At 49.7% G+C, this 20,840-nt stretch overlaps 1 protein-coding gene across 1 annotated transcript in view; it reads right to left on the minus strand.

Annotated features, from left to right (window-relative positions):
• Nucleotides 1-20,840, minus strand: part of GALNT10 (polypeptide N-acetylgalactosaminyltransferase 10) — a 216,567-nt gene that overhangs the window by 195,181 nt on the left and 546 nt on the right. The gene's annotated exons all lie outside the window — the stretch shown is intronic.

Genomic DNA, 20,840 nt, shown 5'->3' on the forward strand with positions numbered 1-20,840 from the left:
CATGTGTTTTCTCAGGTAGTCACCGCCACCCTGCAGCGCAGCTCTTACTGTCACGATCCTCACTGTGGAGGTGGGACGGGGGCTCTGGGGTGAAGGATTGCTCTGAGGTCAGACTGCCGGAGAGCAGAAATCGCTGACAGCTCCAGGCTGCTCTCTGACATTTCTCCTCCTCCTCCTCTTCCCTTTCTGTCTTCTGATGAGTACAGTTTAACGAGGGGAAAATGGAGGAGAGACGCCGCGAATGAGCCTCCTCTCCAGGTGACTGAGCCCCTCCCGTCACTCTGTGCACCCGAAGATTCACGACTCACACCCTCGGTGGGTAATGAATACACTGAGATGTGCAATAACTTTTTTTAAAAGTTGGCTCAGGCGTATCTGAATTTTAACAAGAAAAAATTAGCCCCCTTTTTGAGTTTAAAAAAGGAAGTGTTTTAGTCTAAAGTGAGGAAATGGAAGGAGGAAGATTTTCTTTTTCAAAGTCGGTTCTGCCATTCCCATGGGTGGTGAGTGAGTGTGCACTGCTTCTGAGACCACAGTGAATGAAAGCTTTGGATGAGTGCCACAACGAGCCAGCACAGGAGACAAACGCCAGTTCATTAAAGAAGAAGAAAGGATTCATGCTAAAAAAGTCCCCTAAGTTGGTTATCAGATTTGAATTTTCAAAAAGAGAACCACCTGGTTCTTAATTTTGTTTGGAGGCTGTTTTGACCCTCAGAATTCAGATTAAAACTGATTTTTCTCAAAAATGCTTTAGCAAAGAGGGTGTGGGTGGCAGTGGGTAGGGAGGAGTGACTCCCATCACACAGCCTTTCTGTATTCCGACTGCTTAAAGAAGCCACAATTCCTCAAAGGACTGGAAGGGAATGGAGAATCTCAAAGTCTTGCGCCAGAGTTTTACGGTTTTCAAAACACACCCTCTCTATCTTCTTTCTGATGGAGAACCCTAGACGAGAAGGGTTGCCAAGCCCTTCCTGTAACAGAGCCTGTGGGAGCCCAGAAAGGTTTAGTAACTGGCTCAAGGACACACAGCACAGACGTAGACCCTGACTGATACTCCAGTCTGGTGCTCCTTGCTTCTCAATAGGGAAAGCACTTCTAAAGAAAGTTGCCAACTAAAGTTCGGCTTCCTAAAGCCCAGCTTGGCCACCATCTACACTGCGGGGGAATGGGCAGGTATCCCCCAAAGCATTCACACCCTCATGGAAACACAGTAAAAACTGGAAATGGCGAAATCAGTAACTTAAGACCTGCTGGCATGTTTAGCCTGGATAATTGCTTTTCCTTTCAAATTCGTAATCCTACACGTGAAGTGGAGGTGGCTGTAGTTACTACTTGCTTCTCTTATCTCAACCCTTTATAACAAACTAACGCAAAGAACTTGAGAACAGCATAGCTGTGTGTTTGACTCTGAGCTGATGACAGCAGTAGCTGATGCTTACCACACGCCAGGCAGTGCGCTCACGTTAAACAATTTTATATGCATATTACAGAGGAGAAAACTGAGGCAGAGGTTAAAGTCACTTGCTCAAGGCTCTAAAGCTCTAAAGTAGAGAAGCTGAAATTTAAACCCACAGGGGCCTGTGGTCTTAACCCCTCTGCCACTTAGTAGGTGTGTGATCCTGCATAAGTTTATTAATTTTTCTAAACCTTACTTTTGTAATCTGTACAATGAGGATAATAACAGCGACCCCATGAGACAGTTCCAAGCAATAAACGAGATATCATAAATGAAGGCTTGGCCTCAGGACTGCCCCCTCCATAAGTCCAAGGACCGTTATTCACAAATGGAGATGTGCTACAAGGCACTCCTGCTTGGCACAGCGCCCGTCACGGTGGAAAGGCTCGAACGCTACCATCAGTATTCATTATCCTTGTACGACAGTGCCAATAATCAGGGTCAAGAACCAAGGGAAGAGCTGCCCATCCGTGAAGGCCCAGCTCGGGTGTCACCTGCTCCGAAGAGCTCTCCTTTGCTGTCCATTCTGACTTAGTTTGCCATGGAATATCTTGGTTCTTATGACCGATTTTGGAGCATGTCCTGCTTCCCTAAGCAGATGTGAACTTCTCCAGGGCATACACTGATCCATGCCTTGGATCCCCTGAACCACCTATAGTGCCAAGCGCACAGTAGGCCCTCGGGAACTGTGGTGGTTTTAAAATGTCCACAAGCTCTTTCACACTCCTCCCTTCGAGAAGTGGGGTCTAATTCTCCTCTCCCTGCATGTAGGTTGAACTCAGTGACTCGCTTCTAACTAACAGAACAAAGTGTCAATGATGATGCGCAACTTCAGAGAATAGGTCATAGAAGGAATCGTGGCTTCCTGCTTGCTCTCTCTCTCTCAGATCACCTGCTCTGGGGGATGCTGGCTGCCGTGCAATAAGGACACTCAAGCTTCCTTATGGAGCAGTCGAGGCGTTGAGGAGCTGAGGCCTCCCGCCAGCAGCCATGAGAGTGAGCCCTCTTGGAAGCAGATCTCCCACCCCAGTCAGATGACTGAGACGCTCAGATGACTGCAGCCCTGGCCAATATCCTGTCGGCAATCTCATGAGACCTACTGTGAGGCACAACCACCCAGCTCAGCCCGAATTCCTGACCCATACAAACTGTGAGATACCCATGTTTGTTGTGTTAAGCTGCCACATTCTGGGATAATTTGTTATACAGCAATATATAACCAAAACAGGAACCATGTGGTGAGTTAAACAGCAAGCAGACAACAGGAAAGTCATAGTTAGGGGTAGAAGAAGTAATCCTCAGCCTTGGATGAGAGCTTCCCTATTAGTAACCTAAGAGAGAAATCAGACAGAAGACCCAAGATGGGCTGGTCTCGTGTACTCAGGCTTTCACTGAGAAACCATCACAGGGAGGTAGAGAGGGGCGTGTAGATGGTTTAAGCTAAGGCTGGCTGAAGAGCTCAGCACTCCACTCCTAGGAGACAGGGCGGCTGACCTCACCAGCTGAGGGCCCAGCTCCACCCCTGCTGTGCCTACTGCAGTCCCAGGGCCGCACTCCAGCTACACAGCCCTCCTCCAAGTTCCCAAAGGGACCAAGCCCCTTCCTGCCCTCTTGCCTTTGCACTTGGAAGGTCTGCCTCATAGCATCCCTTTCCTCTTTGGTTCATTTCTTTCTATTCACTGAATTTTAAACAACTTTTTGTTGTGAAATAATTTCAAACCTACAGAAAAGAGTCAAGAATAGCACAACGGGGGACTGGCCCGATGGCACAGTAGGTAAGTCTGCAGACTCCGCTTTGGTGACCCGGGGTTTGTGGGTTCAGATCCCAGATGCAGACACATGCACCGCTCATTAAGCCATGCAGTGGTGGTATTCCACATACAAAATAGAGCAAGACTGGCACAGATGTCAGGGGTAATCTTCCTCAGCAAAAAGAGGAAGATTGGCAACAGATGTTAGCTCAGAGCCAATCTTCCTCACCAAAAAAAAAGACAAGACTAGCACAATGAACTCCTATACATCTTTCTTCCATGTTTGCTGTTACCATTTTCCACATTGGTTTTGTCATTCTCTCTCCCCCTCCCCATCTATTTATAATTTTTTTCTGAAACATGTGAGAGAAAGTTATGATGATAACCCTTTATTCCTAAATTCTTCAGTGTGTATTTCCTAAGAAAAAGGACATCAAAATCAGGAAACATAACAGTGAGACAATACTATTATCTAATCTACAGTCCATATCCAAATTTTGCCAGCTGTTCCCACAATGTCCTTTACGGCTAATTTTTTCTTTTCTGGCTCAGGATCCAACCCAAGGCCGTTCACTCATTTTCTCATTTATCAAATTTGTCATATGCCAGGCACTGTGTAAAGCACTGGGGATATCAAGTAATGAGGGGAAAAACAGACACAGCCACTGTCCTCACAGTGCTTTATCAAATTATTAATTAATCAAATAATCACACTAATTGTAAGTCTGTGTAATCACAAACCAAGACATACTTTAAAGAAAAAAGCCCCATTGGGGTGAGGGCTGATGGGAGGGAAGGGAGTCAGAAAGTGCCCCTGAGGTTGAGACACCTTAGCTGAGATCTGAAGGGTGACACAGTGTGAGCCAAGCCGTGTGTGTGTGTGTGTGTGTGTGTGTGTGCACGTATGTGGTGGGGTACCTGGAAGAGAACTCCATGCAGTGAGACTGACATGTGCAAGGGCTCTGTGCAGGGGAACCCGGGCCTTGTTCAAGGTCAGGGTAGGGGGAGCCTCGAGTTGGAGTTCAGTATTTACCTAGAACAACAGGAAGCCAGTGGTGTGTTCCCAGGACAGTCAGTGGCTAATTTACACTTCCAAAAGCCCACTCTGCTGCTGTGTGGAGAAAGGTGAGGAAAATAATATGGGTCAACTATCCCTTAGGCTGGATTTCAGAATCCAAAAGCTTTTTTTATAACTTTTTTAAACAACTCATTTAGCAACAAAACCTGACATGAATGAACATGAGGCCACTTACAGTCTTTACTTATCCACTTAGTGTGAATATTCTTACATTTCTGCCACAGAAAAAAATGATGTGTTCTGATTAAAGGGAGCCACTGTGGACCCCCCACTGGGGCTATCACATACTACAACATATGCACTATATTAACCTTCTGAAATCAGAAACATTCTTGTGTCACTTATCGGTTTACTGCCTCTCAAGTTCAAATCCACTGTCATCGACTGCCATGCGAAAATGGATCTGGGCCCGTCAAACACTTTTCCCATGCCAGCTAACATGATGTTAACAGTGATTAGCAGAAGACGCTGGAGAGACATTGCCAAAGAAAGGTTTTTTCCTCATCCTGGTTCTGGTGTGCTTGCCAGGTGGGCAGCACGGCAGCTTCTGTGGTGCAGGCTCCTGTGGCAGGCACACCTTCTCCACTGTCCAGTTGCAGCATCTAGTGGTCAGCAGCTTGCCCCAGCACGCACTCCCCTTGGCTGGTTTTGTAGCCCATGAGACGCCTCACCATGAACGGCTTTTCCCAGCATCTGTCACAGGTGCGGCGCCACAGTACCTCTCTGCCATTCAGGAGGCACGGTAGTGCCCCCTCCAACGAAGTCAGAACCTCAGCCTGGGGCCTCTTCCTCGAGCCCTCTCTCTCAGCCCTGGGAGGGGCTCTTCCTCAGGAGTTCTATTCCGAGGGTGATGGGGTGTGGAGTACGCTCCCTGGTGCTCTGTCTCAGCCCTCGGGGTAGTGGCTGCTCCCACATCTGCTATTTCTACACTCTGTAGAACGTATTTAGGGCTCTTTGCTCCATAGCAGCCAATCCTTCAGTCCTCCGATCCCCTGTCAGGGTTAACAATTCTTTATATTAAACGTTCTGTGTTCAGATTACTGGGTGGTTTCTCTCTCCTGACTGAACCCTGACTAACAGGATTCTGAATCCTCAAATGTGCCTCATGCAGATGGTTTAGGCTAAGGGATTCTGGCCCTGAAATAACAGCATCTATGGACCACCTTTTTACACGGCAGCCGCTATTCCAAGTGCTCTGCGTGTGTGAACTAACTTAATCCTGGTAACTATCCTGTGAGGTGGGTACTGTTATTGCGCTCATTTTAAAAAACAGAGGAAACAAAGAGATTCAGTAACTCTTCCAAAGTCACACAGCTAGGATTCAAACCCAGGCAAACCTGAGGCCTTATAAGCTGAGGCAGGGCGGGGGCGCAGCAGTGAGGAAAGAGGCAGCAGTGGGGAGACCAGCTCAAAGGGTACCGAGCGTCCACCACCATGCTCTCGGGGCCCCGTGCCCACTCCACTGATTGCTCGCGTCCCACGCCCTGGAACTATCTGCCTAGCGGTCCAGCTGGTCCTCAAGGGCAGAGACCATGTCTTTTCCTCCTGGAATGTCAAGTGTTTAGCAGAGAGCCAGCCTGGGCACGTTCCGGATTCAGTCAAAAGCTGCTGGATAAATGACACGTTGAACGAAGTAGAACTCCAGACTCCCATGCCAGCTATACAACAGGCTGAGCCTTCTGAGTTATGCCTCAAGCTTGGAGCGCTCTGGCCTTGCGAGTCCTGACCTGGGAGCTCCTCTGTCTCCCGGCCCTCGAGGGCAGACACCTGACAGTAGTTGACAAAATGACCTCCTGTGTCTTTTTCAACTCTTGGACTCCGGGACCCTCAGAAAGCAAATCTGGTCATGTGACTTCTCTGCCAGACCCCCTTCATGCCTCCAGGAACTGCAGGGTGGGTCTAGTTTATGGACCCGGCCCCACCTGCCTCCGAGCCTCTCCCGGGCCCACTCCTGGCTTTACTCCTCAGGGGCCTGCAACACTGAACTTGGGAGACCCTGCACACCGCGTGCTGTTTTCCCCACTCTGGGCTTTTGACTTTGACTTCCCTCTGCCAGGAATCCCTGCGCCCCGCATCCCACCCCATCCCCTTTCCCTGCCTGGCTAAGCCACCCCACTCACCTTCCAAGACTTAGGCCAGGATTCCCTCCCTCAGGAAGCCCTTCCTGCTCCCCTCGCTCTGCCCACCTGAACTAACTGGCTCACATATAACACAGAGAGAGATCCTGCTGTATTCTGACCAGCAGGTTTGGTGTGTAGCACCAATGGTAGTGGTGAAGGCTCAAGACTCTGCAGGCCAATCCCAGCTCCATCAGTGACCAGCTGTGTGACCTCGGGGGAAACCTTTCCTCTCCCTGGTGCTGAGTACCCTCATCTATAAAATGGGGGCATTTATGAGGTGTATGCCACTGAGCTGCTGTGAAGATTAAGATAATGTATGTACAGTGCTTAACACTGTACCTGGCAAAAGCAGCCTGCAAAGCAGTTACTATTATGAGTCTGTGAAGCTCAGAGGCTGGAAGTTACCCATCTTGGTGGCCTCACTACCTGGCATAGCATCTGGACCACAGCAGGGCACAGCAGATGAATGAATGGACCCATTTTCCCTCCACTCACATAGGCTCCAAACTGGTCCCCTGACCTCCAGTGCCTCCTGCACTGCCATATCCACCTTTCTGAGGCACATCTCTGATCAGGTCATCCTCTGCACAAGATTATCGACGGCTTCTCTGCTTCCTGAAGTCCAGCCTCCCGATCAGAGCCTCTATGAGCCTCTCTCACCTCCCTGCAGTTAAGAACAGACAGCTGAAGGTTCAGTGACCCCAGCTCACTCCTTGTTCCTAGAATAGGTTCCCCCCTTTCTGCCACCGAGAGGCCCACATCCTAGTACACAGGATTCGCTGAATTCCCAACTTTCCTCAGGACCACCTTGAAAGTCAGCACCTGTCGGAAGTGTGACCTCCTCCTCCTGGACCCCACACCACCTGACCAGCCCCTCCCGCGGTACTAAGCACGCTCTGTTTTGTGCACCACATCACTGTGGGCTTGGCTATGTCCCCTGTGGGCCAGGAGCCCTCCGAAGCCAGGGGCCACTTTCTGTACCTATCACACAGTAATCCCCCAAATCAATTGAGTTGGGACCCAGAACAAAAATAAATTGTTGAAATCAATGTAGCTGGAACTCAGAAAAAGAAAGATAATACAGTAAAAGGCAGTATGCACCATGTGTTACTCATTGGTATTCAAGGCTGGTAGCGAAGTTAAAAAAAAAGAAAAAAAGAGGTTCCTCTCTTAACAAGGAGGGTGGCTTTAGTTAAAGAATACGTACGTGCAGGGTGATATACTAATCCTCCCCAGGAAGAGGGGATTTTTCCCATGAATTAAAAGGGAATCAAGTAGCTGGAAGAGATTAAGACAATTACCCCTGCCTTTGCAGAACGTGTTTTAGCCACCTCCCCCCAAACACAACACACAAACATACTTGTGCACACACACAAAACAATCTGACAAGAAAATGGAAGATGGGCCATGCACTGGTTTTCTACAGCTGCCATAGTGAAACACCACAAATTTGGGGGCAACTGTTAAACAACAGAAATGTACTGTCTCACAGTTCTGGAGGCTGCAAGTTCAAGATCAAGGTGTTGGCAGGGCTGTGCTCCCTCCAAAGCCTCTGGGGGAGGATGCATCCTGGCCGCTTCCAGCTGCTGGTAGCCCCAGGCATTCCTTGCCTTATGGCAGAGTAACTCTAAACTCCGCCTCAGTCTTCACAAGGCCGTCTCCCCTCTCTGTGCCTCTCCTCTTGTCATAAGGACAGCAGTCAGTCACATAGGATTAAGGGCCCCCCCTACTCCAGCACGACCTCATCTTAACTAAATACATCTGCAAAGACCCTATTTCCAAATAGGGTCACATTCCGAGGTACTGAGGATGAGGGCTTTAACATCTCTTTTTGGGGGACATGATTTGACCCTTAACAGCCCATTCATCCGTTTAATGGAAGATGTGGTCCTGGGAAAAGGACCTACCCAACGTCACACAGTAACTCAAGGCAATTCCTCCACCAGGAAGAGACTAGAACAGGCGTGGGCAAACCGCGGCTTGGTAAATCCGGTCTGCTGCCTGATTTTGCAAATAAAGTTTTATTGGAACACAGCAGGCTCATTCATTTATGTATTGTCTCTGGCTGCTTTCACGCTACAACAACAGAGTTGAGGAGCCGCAGCAGAGACCGTACGGTCCGCAAGCCTAAAATATTCTCTGGACTAAAAGAACACATAAAATACACTGGTCAACTCTGGGGATGGAACCTGTAGAGACGGGAGGAAGCCTAGGCCCACATGGCAGCTCTCTGGGATCCCTTCTCTCCAGGTGGACCCTCACCCAAGGAGCTGTCCTGCTGGGAAGGCTCCTTCAATGTAACTTTCCTCTGCCCAGAGAAATGGCAAAACAGAGCAGTGTAACACACATGCCACTAAAGTTGTACAAATTGAATTCTATAAGTGTTTCCAACAGACAGAGATTAGTTCTAACTGGAAAGATCAAAGAAGACTTTCTGGGAAAGGGAAGATTTGAGAGGAGCATGAAAAGATGGGTAGTGGGCACTCAAGAAACCCTCTAAGCCACCCTGAGCCATGGCAGATTACCTAGGACTCTGCTGAGCTAAAGGGAGTGAGTTCTCCATCACTAGAGGTGTTCAAGGCAAAGATGGCTCGCCATTTGGCAGGGATGAGATTGCAGGGGACAGGGCAAGATGAAAGATAGTCCCTTGGAATCGTGGATTCCATGGCGGTGGGCTTATGACTTCTTCAGTCTCACCTCTCATCATATTTGCTGAGAGAGACACACAGTACAGAGCCAGCTGGGGTGGGGTGGGGGTGGATGGAGAGACAGAGAGACACCCACAGGCAGAGGAGAGGGGTGAGAACAGGCGAGGGGGGAAAGAGGCATGCTCTCACCCAGAGCAGAGGCCACACACGCCACAGCAGGAGGAAAGGCCACACAGGGCTTCCCTCCCCCTTAACTGCTACAGAGAAAGAGAGAGACAAAAGCCTGACAATTAGGGCTAAAACCAGTGAAACGTCCCTTTATACTGGAGGGAGGGCGGTGGAGGGTGGGCACAAGGGGTGAAGGGGCATACTTCTACGGTGTATGACAAACAATAATGTACAACTGAAATCTCACTATGTTATACGCTGTTATGACCACAATTAAAAACAAAAAAACTAGTCAAACGTCCCTTTAATACCTCTGACTTGGCACCTGGCAGTCTTCTTAATGTGCCCCATTGTCCCCTGGCAGTCTCTCCCACTGTCAGGGGAGGGGAAGAGCAGCAGCCCAGCCAGGATCCAGGTGGGGAGGGACGCAGGGGCGGCACAGCCCAGACCCACGGGCGGCCTCCGTGGGGAGGCCCTTACCCCCAGGAGCAGGGGAGCCCTGCCTGCCCCACAGGAAAGAAAACACACTGGATGGCGAGCTCTGACAACTGCCAAAGCCAGGGCGGCAGGCAGTCACAGGTGAGAAAGCTGACCAGTCCCTCACCCGTGCTCTGTTCGCACCAGGAAGGCACTGTCCCCACTTTACAGGCGAGGAAACAGAGGCCCAGAGAGGTTAAATGACTTGCCACAGGCGTCAGTAAAACTTGGTGGGTAAGAGCAAAGTCTGAGCCTCAGAAATCGGAGCCTGAGTCCCACCACTTGTCTCCTCCGCAGGCCTGGGAAGAGACTTAAGCTTCCTGAGCCTCAGTTTTTCCATTTGCAAAATGACCAGAGTAAGAGCCCTTGTTAACGCTGAAGAAATGACATGGGCACAGTACATGGCATACAGCAAGAGCTCAATAAAGGAATGATCGTTACTGTCACTACCATAGAGCAAGGGTTCAAAGAGAGAGTGAACTCTTAGCCGAGGACTGGCCACTGCACCGACTGTGCCCACATCCCGTGCCCCACTGCCACATCAGCAGCCACCTGGAACCTCTAAGGGAAGGTTCCTGAAGGGGGGTGGAGCTGCAGCCACTCCTGCCCTGGCAAAGGGCCCTGTACTCAGAGACACAGTGACTGTGTTCAGCTGAACTGCCTCACCCAGTTAGCTCTGGGTGGCCCCCAACTGCCTTCACACAGGCTCTCCCTTTCCCAGAAACGTCCCCCAATGTCTCTGAGAACCCCTGAGACAAGGGAATGTGGCATGCACCATTTCTTTCTGCTGGGAAGGCTGTCTTTCTACTCATTTCATAGACTCATAACATTCCACCAATAACTGGAATGCACATTCTAGGGTTTCCTGACATGCCAACAAGCACAGGGCAGAGAACAAAGTGGACCCTGTGCTTGCATCGTTTCCACTAAACCTACAGCAGGCCGACACAGCTGGAACAAACTACTAGACGGGGCAGGCCTCCAATTCAGAATACCGAGAGGCACAGTGAAGCGAGGTAAGTGCTTCTTGGGCTCAGGCAGAGCAGGATCATCCAGATATAAACTTAAGTGAGTTTGTTCAAGAGCCTGAGGTACATATATTTATATTTCCAAGTAACCATCTTTTTTTTTTCCCTGAAAAGTGCATTACGGGCAGAAGGACAGCCTCCACCTAGAGGCTCTGTGACTACTCATGTCACCCATGCTCTGCGAACCTCGGTTTTCTCTTCTCTAAAGTGGAGGCCTGTCCTGCCTCCACCATGAGATAAAGAGAACAAGCTGGACGAAGGTTTTAAAGCAGGGCTCCCAAACTCAATGTCTCCAGAGGTCAGGCTGGTTACAGAAAAGGGTGAAGAACCCAGGTTTGAGGCCACAAAGTGTGGCAGGGGCCGTGGCCAACTGGAGAGCTGGGGCCTGTCTAGAGCAGGCAGCTGCTACCCAGAGCCAGCCACTTTTTGTGATACGAGAACCCAGGCCCAGCTGCCAGACTTTTCCGTTTTTCCCCAAAAGCCAGAAATGAGAAATTTTTTTTAAATGTGAACTATTCCAATGTTTGGATACTGACCACTTACTAGCATTTAAAAATAAACACAGCCAACCATCTACGGTCCAGCACTGAGTGAGCCACACAAAACACAGCTCTGGGCTACATCTGGCCCACAGGCCACCAGTGCGCCATCTCTGTTGCGAGATTTTTTTAAAAACAATTATATAAAGGTCAAATAAAATAATAAAAGTAATAAAAGTTCTCTGAAGGAGACAGTCATAAAGGTTTACTATCAATAAAATAACCAGGAATCCAAACTACGGACCCTGGTGCCCCAAGAACAGAACTACTGACTTTTCATGAGAGTTAGGTGCTGGATTTAGAAATCGGTTATTTCACAAATAGATGTGCACACAGACACTCATTCTAACTGTCAGCAGCTGACTGTGATCAATACTCAGGAGGAAACATGCAAAAATAACAGTTTCAGTTGAGCACATACAATGCCTTCAGCAGGAGGAAGTGACTTTCACACGCACTCCCCCGCCAGATGTTGCCAACCTGTTCCCTTTAAGAAACCCCCTTCCTCCAGGGGTCCCACCAGCCCCCTCTGCTCAGCAGCCAGCCTCTTGGAGGAGGCTGACATTTTTAACTCACCGGGGAGACCAGCACAAACACACAACCCTGGCTAACTGCGCTCTTGGGAGGCTGCCCGAGTGCAGCTCCCAGGCGGCACGTGGGACCTGCCGTAAGCCTGCCCTGGCACGGCTCCCTGGGCATTCAGCTCATGGAAGAGCTTTCCAGAGCCAACACAATGAAGCCAAGAACCAGGCCCGTGGGGCCCTCAGCGATAACCTCTCACTGCGGCATCCTTATGTCCGGAGGAAGTGGGGTGCTCGCTGGAGGTCATAGGGCCAGTGGGTAGCGAGGCAGCAGAAGGAAGCCTCAGGCTGTGCGCCACTTGAGTGAGACACCTGCGATGGAAGGCTGTTTCCATCACTTCCTAGCTGTGTGGCCTTGGCTATGTCACTGAACCTCTCTGCACCTCAGTTTTCTCATCTTTAATGTGATCTGATCATCACCACGACACTATGAAGTAGTGATCATTGTGCTCATTTTAGGAGAAGGGTGAAGCTCCAGAGGCTGGACACAGAGCTGGCAAGTGGCAGAGCCGGGCCTGGGAATCAGCAGGGCTGGTTCTCAATCCCACACTCTCTCCAGCTCAAGGGAGAGGTTTGTGGGGTCTCCACAGTGTCACCCCTTTTCAAAGAGGCCCATGGTTCAGTACCTCCCCCCGGCCCCACTTACAGACCCCTCACCCTTGCCCCCACAGCAGGAAGGCAGAGCACTCAGTCTGGAAGAGCAACAGACATTGGCATCAAAGGAAAACAAAACTCTAGGGCCCCAGAGAGTCCTTTCGGCCCACCCACGGCAGAGGGATTTTCAAAGTGCACCTCCCATTCCGGATCCCGGATCCCAACTCTGAACTGCTTGCATCTGAGAAGGTGCCACACCAACAGGAACCACAAAGCTCCCCTGGGAGTGATGGCTGGCAACTCGGGAAACTCTAGATAAACCCTCCAGATAAACACACTCAAAGGCAGGTCGGGAAGTGTTCCTGGGGAGAGTGGGGTGGGCCCCTGGTGAAGGCGAGGTCTGCCTCCTGGGGTGCTGATAAGCTGGGGATGTGGACAGAGAGAAGAGAGTTCCTGGTTGACTCTCAATAGGATTTGTTAAATACATGGATCCTTGGTCCACCCCAGACTGGCCCAATCTTGCAACTTGGCCTTGGGCCCTGGAGTCTCCATTGTTAACAGGCTCCCCGGGGATTCTGAAGTTTCCGAAGAACCATTCCTCAAGGCTAATTTCCTGCACTCAGCCAGCAGTTACTAAGTGCCAACCATATCACTCACCCACTTGCTCGCTTCTTCAGTCATTCAGCAAATATTCTGGGCAAAGAAGAGTTGGGGACCAGGACAGAGATTAGGTCCTGCCTTCAGGAGCAGACGGTGTAGAGAGATTAAAAATGACTACTACACTGCATGATGCATTTACATAAGGGGCTCTGGGCCCCGGGGTAGAGAACACTACCCGAGGGGGCCCCAGCAGGGGTGCGTCAGGTTTAGGGGCCAGGCAGGAGAGAAAAAGGTAAGGCAGCAGTGTGTGTGGAGGCCCAGAGGCACACGACAGGTGCAGGGAGGGAGAAGCAGAAACACAAGGCCACACCTTGCGGGAAGGGCCTCCAAGGAGGCAGATGAGGAACTCAAGGCTCCGGGGCCTAAGACCAGTGACAGACCCCTGGGGGATGGAGTGACCAAAGAATACTTCCTGGAGGTGGCAAAGAATACTTCTTAGAAGGATGCAAAGGATCTGGGTTTCTCCCAGGGTAGGAAGTGGGAGGGTATCCCCAACAACTGCTTCAGACTCCAAAGAGTCAGGGAGTGGGATACAAAGAGCAGCCTGTGCGTGCACAACCTCATCCCCACCCCCAAGCAGCAGAGAGACCATCTGGCCCTGCTCCACATCTGAACCCTGTGCTGTTAGGACAACCACCTATCCTCGGACTGCTCACCTTTCAGACAATGACAATATAGGCCTCCCTCCCTCTCTCGGCCACAGGGAAGCTGAGTCCTGCTCCAGAAGAGCTGGGTCCCTTCTACAAGCTAGGCACTTCCCACGAGCAGCAGCACTGACACAGTCACCGAGCACCTGTTCTGTACCAAGCCTTGTGCTCAGGGCTTTACCCATCGCGACTCATTCAACCCTCAAAGAATCCTCCAATATAGATGACATTATTCCCATTTTACAGATCAGGAATTCCAGGCAGGAGGGCAAGCGACTCAGCCAAGGCCAGGGATCTGAACCAGACAGTGCAGCTTCAAAGCTAGAGCCCTACACACCGCCCCACAGGGTCTCAGTCCAGGAGGATCAGGGAGTCACTTTGCTAATGGGTAGGGTTTCTCTTGAGGATCACACAACCAAGTGACCTCGTGGGTTCCTCCTGGGCCACTGAAGAGGTTTGGTCTTAGAGCAATGGTCTCCCCTCTCTGCTCAGACATCGGCACTCCAGTAGCAGCCTCCCAGGAGTGGGGCGGGGTGGGGGCAAGTCCTTTGTCTGGCTTAGGCGTGGGGTCAGAGACCCACAGGCTCAAATACCAGCTCCACAACCACAGGCTGTGCATCCTTGGGCCAGTACCTGCACCTCTGTGAGCCTGAGTCCCCTCATTCATTCCTTCCTGTTTATCAGTATTTAACAAGATGTACGGCAAAGGGCTCATTAGTCCCATGCCTAGTAGGATAAGTGCTAAATAACTGGTAGCTGCTAATAATAATATTCTTATTAACGTGATCATCATCATCATCATCATCAAGATCACCATCATTCTTATTAGTGTCATTTTATGCTGTGGCTTTTATCGCCTGAGAAACCTGAAGAAAATTCAGCATCTGAAGCTCAGAATTCTCTCAAAACCAAAGGCAAGGAAAAACTGGCCCTGCTTTTCTCCCCTCCTTCTCCTATCTATACTCGGCAGAGGGCAGCAAACAGGAACCATCCAAAGATAAGAGAGAAGAGAGACACATGGAGAGCAAGCTACACACTCATAAATACACACCCACCCTCCACAGCAAGCGGAATTGTTTAGCTTCCTCCAGCTTCCAAAGTATGAACACTCCGCCTCCTCCAGCGAAGAGGGCCAGGCAGGAAAAAAGTCGGAGCTGAAGAGACAGAAGTTCTTTTTCAGCTTGAGGGAAATTTTCAATGAATTGACTTTTAATGTCGGGAGGTGGGGGGGTGGGGGACAGCTCTCAGGACGTCTGTGAGAGGAAAGGAAGGAGGCTGCGGAACTCACGAGTAAGATTAAATAACGGAACTCACGAGTAAGATTAAATAAAGGCAGCTTTCAGCTGCTCCTCATCTTAACTCCCTGCTCTGTGCTGGCAAGCATTCACGCCCAGGCTTTCCCCAGGAGGAAACTGAGGCCCACACAGTTAACCATTTCTGCCAAAGGGCGGGCGGCAGAGCTGAGATGAGAACACAGACCTCCAGACTACAGGTCCAGTGATCAAACGTGAGTCCTGGGGGCCAGCGCCAGGGCCGAGTGGTTAAAGTTCCAAGAGCTCCGCTGTGGTGGCCTGATTTTGCAGGTTCGGATCCCAGGAGCGGACCTACTCCACTCATCAGCCATGCTGTAGAGGCATCCCACATAGAAAATAGAGGATGCTTGGGGCAAATCTTCCTCAAGTAAAAAAAGAGGAAGATTGGCAACAGATGTTAGCTCAGGGAGAATCTTCCTCACCAAAGGAAAAAAAAGTGAGTCCCGGATGGCAAAGAGGTTTTATCTTGAGGACCAGGTCTGATCCCCGAGTAGTGACTGCCTGGGACACTGTGACAGCAGGATTCTGGAGCGGACATTTGTTGGCTTCTTTCCTAGATTTCATTTCCCCTTCTCCCCACAAGAGCACCCAGACTTTTCTCTGGGGAATTGCTCTTCCTATGATTTGGGTGGCCTGACCCTACCCCCCGGCTCCAGGGGGGGTTAACTCAGTCAGCACAGACCATCCTCCTGACAACTGTGAATGGTTCAGAGAGCACATTAGATCCAAATTGGCCCAATAATAGCTAAGGATCTTGCTAGAGCTCATAGGAAACAAGTTTCCTCTCTCTTCCACAGAAGCTACCAGAGGAAACAGACTCTCTCCTCTAGGATCTGGGTGTGGCTATGAGGCCGGAAAGAGCTGCAATCATTCTTTTGCTACAATGGAGGCTCAGTCTAGGACAGAACCTCTAGATCATACCATACCTGCAGTCAGCTGCAGTTACAGGAGCTGACATATTCCCTTACTCGTTTCAGCCCACACGGCTTAATTCATTCTGTCATTTGCAATTGATAGAGAATCTGAGGTGGCTCTTAAACTCAGATTAGCTCCACCTCCCACGGATAGCAGTACTGGTGCCACGGGCTATGCATCCTTTTAACACCTCTATTCCTCTGATGGATCCCTCTGCCACCTTAAAAATTAATCCATTTTACTTGCTCTAAAACTATAAAAATTTGGGAAGAAAATTTACAAAAATGGATCTGCAAAAAAGCCAGGTAAGTTTCAGCAGATAACTGTCATCTCAGTAAGTACTGGCCTCCAAACTGGGAGTGACAATCTCTGCTCATAAGGGGAGCAATGGTAAAGAAGGATCAAATTATGAGGATGTGCAGGGAAAAAATATAGTGAAACAGAGCAAGAACTTGGAGAACAACTTGGTTCTGGTCTGCACTCCTCCCTCTGAGAACTGCTCTCCCCTCTCCCGGGCCTCAGTTTCTGCACCTACAAAATGAGGCAGTTGGATTGGATGACTTCAGAAGCCCCTTTCCTGCTCTGACGCAGATTGATCACCTGGCAGAAACGTTCCGACTGTCTCCCCAGGGCCGAGCCTCACGACACGTGCTGGGAGGGGACGCGGCTCCCACAACGCACTCCTTGGCCAGAGGAACTCAGGCCCATACAGGCTACCTCCTTTCCCACTCCACTGCGTGTTGAGGACAGTGGTTCGCCGAGAAACAAGACTCTTACTTAAGTCTTCCTGGGGGCAGTGCCTCACCCATCAGCTCTTCCCTTACTGGCTGTGACACATATGTGGGATAAGAGGGTCAGACATATGCAAAACACCGAACCCACTGCAAACACCATCATGAGTGTTGAGCCGTCACGGGACATACTTCTGGCTGCCAAGTTTGTCTCAGGGTGCTTTTCAGTGATAATATCCCGCGGCCATCCCTGTGTAAGAGCTGGCTGTGGACAAGGTACAATTAGCAAGCTAGATGGTTATCTTTTAAATGGGCCTTTGCTTTTTCATCCCGGATTCCATTATTTGTTATCGTGTCTTGGAACCAACAGATTAAAGGTTGAACATCCTTAGACCACAGCCTGAGAAAAGGCATTTAGAGTACGAACATATCCCTAAGTGGTGGCCTCATCACAAGTTAGAGATCTGTTTAAACACTTCTACTATCCAGGCCTTCCCAATACATGCTTCCAAACAAACTCACCAAACCCAGCATGTTAGAGTTGCAAAAGTCCCGGCAAAGTATCTATTTCTTACATTGCAAATGAGTTTTAACACGTCATTAACTCCACTGAGCAGCAGTGTTGAGAAACAGTCTGAGGCCAAATAGGGGGCTTAGTGGTAAAGAGACTGACTAGCAATGTCTGCCCTGGCCAGGGGAGGGGAAGCACCAAGTTACACATTTACCTTTCCCCTTCTGCATCTAAGCCCTCACTTCACAAATGAGGAATCCAAGGCCCAAAGAGGTTAAACCACTTTTCCGAGGTCACACAGTGAGTTTAGGCTAAGAGAGAGAATTAGAACCCAGGCATCTGTTCCGAGGCCTTCCTCGGCTGAGCGCCTTGGGGGATGGCAAGCCCAGGATGAGAGAAAGAATGCAGGAAGCCAGGTTTGCTCAGGTAAATCAACAACCCTTCCTAGTGGCATCAGATTTCAGCTGGGCATGCAGACAGAGAAGTGATTAACAATCTAAAGGATCCCAGCCCCTCTGTGGAAAATTAAAGAAATCATGCCAAGGCTATATTTCTATGGTACTTAACTTTCTGATCAGAAAGGCTCTGCCACCAGAAAGACTGAAAAAAGGAGGAAAAAAGTATTGATTTCTGGATGTTCTAAGAATAAAGTTCAGCTCTGATACAATGAGAAAAACTCTTGATACTTGAAAATTAAAGTCACTGGTATTCCATTACCCCACCGATTTCTATTCCAGAGTCACTATTATCCAATGAAGTCATTTCTCACAAGAGATTATGGCTCAGAAACGGGGAAGGGCTGCTTTGCATTTCCTAACATGGATTTTTAATAGCCAGTGTCCAAGCCTGGAATAAGAAACAGACTGTAGAATTAAATCAAGATGTTAAGCAGACTGGGGCTAGGAATGAGAGGGACCCCCAAATTAAAATGAAGATGGCTTCAAGACTGGTTTTTCTTGCTTGGTTTTGCAGCTTTCCAGGAAGCCAGCTGTCTGATCAGATGAATGCTGAAATCCTAGAAGCATTATATGTCCTTTATAAATCAGCTGCCCAACTCAGCTCCAGAGGTACACCCAGGATGAGCTAGCATGACAGTTACTTATGTTCTGGCAGATGATAAACGCTCTTAATTTGAAACCCTTCAACCCAGTGGAGAAATCAAGGAGTTAAAGGACGGTTCAAATAGCGGATATGTTACCCTCAAAGAAAGTTCTCTCAAACCCACAAGAAGCATATTTTTCATTAGGATAAAGTCCTGTCAGACTTCCCTCCAGAGCCTCTGCAGTTATTTCTACAAGAAAGATCAACGAGGTGCTCTGGGATAATTCTGAACAATTACGAGAGTGACAAGCTGAGCTCAGAACTGGTCAGCCCTGTCGAAGAAGCTCTGGGTGCTCAAGATGCCAGATTTCCCAGATAGCAGCCTGACATGTGACCTGCACATTCCAGTACACCGGGATGAGGAACGGAACACCATCGCTCTCAGAAGTCAGCCTCTCCCCTCAAGGCCAGCTGACACTCAAACAAGGGACGGGGGGCCAAGCCCAGTGCTGTGCATCTGCAGGAGACTGAAACAAAAAGGGGCTGTGTGGAAATTTGGCAGAGTGTTCCTGAAAGGCAGCAGATGAATGCTGAATCCTCCAGTACCTAGAAGAGCTTATCATTGGGGAAACTGCTCCATTCCGCTGCTCCCAGGAAGCAAAGAGATTTTCTTTAAAGCAAGGATAATCAGCTGGCATCTTCCACCCCCATCATCAAACCCCTTTACCACTTCTTCCTCTTCCTCTTCATGATATTCCAGAGAAACAGAAATGAACAAGAACTACACCTTCCCAGATGCGCCTATCTGCCCATTTTAGTTAAGGGCTCTGAGCAGCGTCCAGCTGTTGCTCCCCTCTCTCTGCCCAAAAGGCTGCCTTACTCCATCAATTCCCTCTTGCACAAGTGAGTAATTTACTTTGAAAGCTCAGGCCAAACTGGCAGTTAACCTTGACCTTCTCTCTACACATCTGGGTCTACAGAAAATGAAAATCAGGACGTCTCCGGCATCCACAGCAAATGAAATACGAGGGCTTTCTCCAGGCAGAGGCAGAATGTCAGGAGCTATTTTAGAACTGGCTACAGCGATTCCAAGGGAGGGTTTGCACTTGGGCAGGATGCTCTTCCCTTGACCTGGGGCTGGGTCCAGTATGGAGCCCACACATCTGGGGATGCTACAAGGGGCTTCTGACTCAGGAAAGAAAAACGAAGTAGCCATTGTACTCCTCACTGATTCATTGACGGTATCACAGAAGGCTGGAGCTGGACCAATAACCACATTTTACAGATGGAGAAAGGGAGGCTCAGAGAGGGAAATAGGAGGTGATCAAGGACACACACAGCAAATTAATGGTAGAGCTGAGGATAGAACCCTGACCCCTGACCCTGATGCAGGTACAGGGTGGGAACAGAAGAATGAGATTTCATGAAGGTAAAACCCAGATGGATACAGAATTTATGGGAGAGGGGTCTAACTTAGCTGTCGAGGTTTGAACCAGAGGTTTCGGAAAGGAGATGGGGCTCTTAGTTTCCAAACAGTAAGATCTACCAGAAAGATCAACCTTCTCTCCAGGATGGTTTGCAACAATTATAGAGTGAGAGGCTGCACTCAAATTGGCCAGCCCTGTGGCAAAGAACCCTCTGTGCTCAAGATGCCAGACCGCCCAGGCAGCAGCCTGATACTGAGAAGAGAAAGGAAAATCATCCACCTTCAAAGTCAGCCTCTTCCCTTGCCCTGCCAACAATTAGTCAAGTTTGACCCTGATGCGCAAACTATCCGCTTCCCGTGGGACCAAGGAAATCCCATAAGAAAACCTGAAACGTCCCACTGTGTGAAACAGTTCAAGTGGGTACACACTCACTGGCACCTACGGAGCCAGGAGCTGGGAGGGTAGGAGTGATCTGACAGAGCTTCTGCTATCAGTCTATACGTATGCGTGACTTCTCCCCTCCCCCTCCAACATACATGAGTCAGTCCAGAGGAGGCAGAAACAATTAAGAACCCAGTCTTGGCTGCAAGAAACACCACACCTAATCAGGCTTGACAAGTTCAGAGAGGTCATGGGTACTCTGAGAAGGGTCAGGGAAGGCATCTGATGTTCTATCCTCAGGGCACTGGGCACAAATAGCCTCTGATGGGGGTCCCTCCACGAGAGCCCCACTTTTGAACTCCCAGAAGGTCAAAGATAGCAGGCTCCTCAAGGACCAGGAGTTCACCCCCTTACCCACCCCCAGGGCCTGAAGCTCCAAGGGGAGCATGATCTTTGCATCCTCCAAGGAACCCACAGGATCTGTGAAGAAATAAGGCTGGGAAGGAGGGAGAACTAACGGGGAGAGAAGGGAGGCCCAGGTGTCTCGTTGGGTAGATGGGCAAATAGGAAAGGGGAGACCTGGGCAGGGAACACAGAGATCAGCAGGTGGAGGAAAAAGCTGAAAGACCTAGACACCAAATAAGAAAACCAGTCACCTCCAGGAAAAGGAGTCAACCTGGGACACAGGGATGCAGACAGGATGTTCCAAAAGAGGAGATGCTGGAAGAGGTCAAGCGATACCAGACATGGACAGAAGGGAGAATGGTAACCTAC

This window comes from Equus asinus, chromosome 9 (assembly GCF_041296235.1).
Source record: "Equus asinus isolate D_3611 breed Donkey chromosome 9, EquAss-T2T_v2, whole genome shotgun sequence".
In the NCBI taxonomy this organism is placed as follows: domain Eukaryota; kingdom Metazoa; phylum Chordata; class Mammalia; order Perissodactyla; family Equidae; genus Equus; species Equus asinus.